The following is a 473-nucleotide window of genomic DNA, read 5'->3' on the forward strand; positions in this document are numbered from 1 at the left end:
ATAGCTAACAAAATGACGGTTATTTTTGTCGACATTTTCAAAATTCTAAGGGGGTTTTAGCCGTTTCCTCCTTTCTAAAAAAATTTCAAGACCTGGCATATATAAGCCAGATTCCATGCTCGCACATCTGATTTTTCCATCCTTTATTTGTATGATACAACTAAGCATGGTTAATGATTATAGATGTGTATTATCATGTATTTTTTATTCAAAAATACTATTTGTATACTAAAATTAACCACTAAAATCAACTATCAATATAATATTTATATATAAATATATGTATAGTTTAATTTATTTTTAATGTGTATTTATATTCTAGTATGTATTTTATACTGGTGGCTAATTATGATGGCTGATTTTAGTGTACACGTAACGTAATTCTTTTTTATTTAATAAGAACAATGCTACATGACTAAAAAATATTATTATTTTTTATTTGCATTTGATTTTAAATTATTTTTATTTATATT

General features: G+C 23.7%; 1 long non-coding RNA gene across 1 annotated transcript in view; it reads right to left on the reverse strand.

Moving 5' to 3' along the window:
* The window catches only part of LOC110268666, a 3,849-nt gene that overhangs the window by 1,498 nt on the left and 1,878 nt on the right, over nt 1-473 (reverse strand). The window lies entirely within an intron of this gene.

The sequence above is a fragment of the Arachis ipaensis genome, chromosome B02 (assembly GCF_000816755.2).
Source record: "Arachis ipaensis cultivar K30076 chromosome B02, Araip1.1, whole genome shotgun sequence".
NCBI lineage: Eukaryota > Viridiplantae > Streptophyta > Magnoliopsida > Fabales > Fabaceae > Arachis > Arachis ipaensis.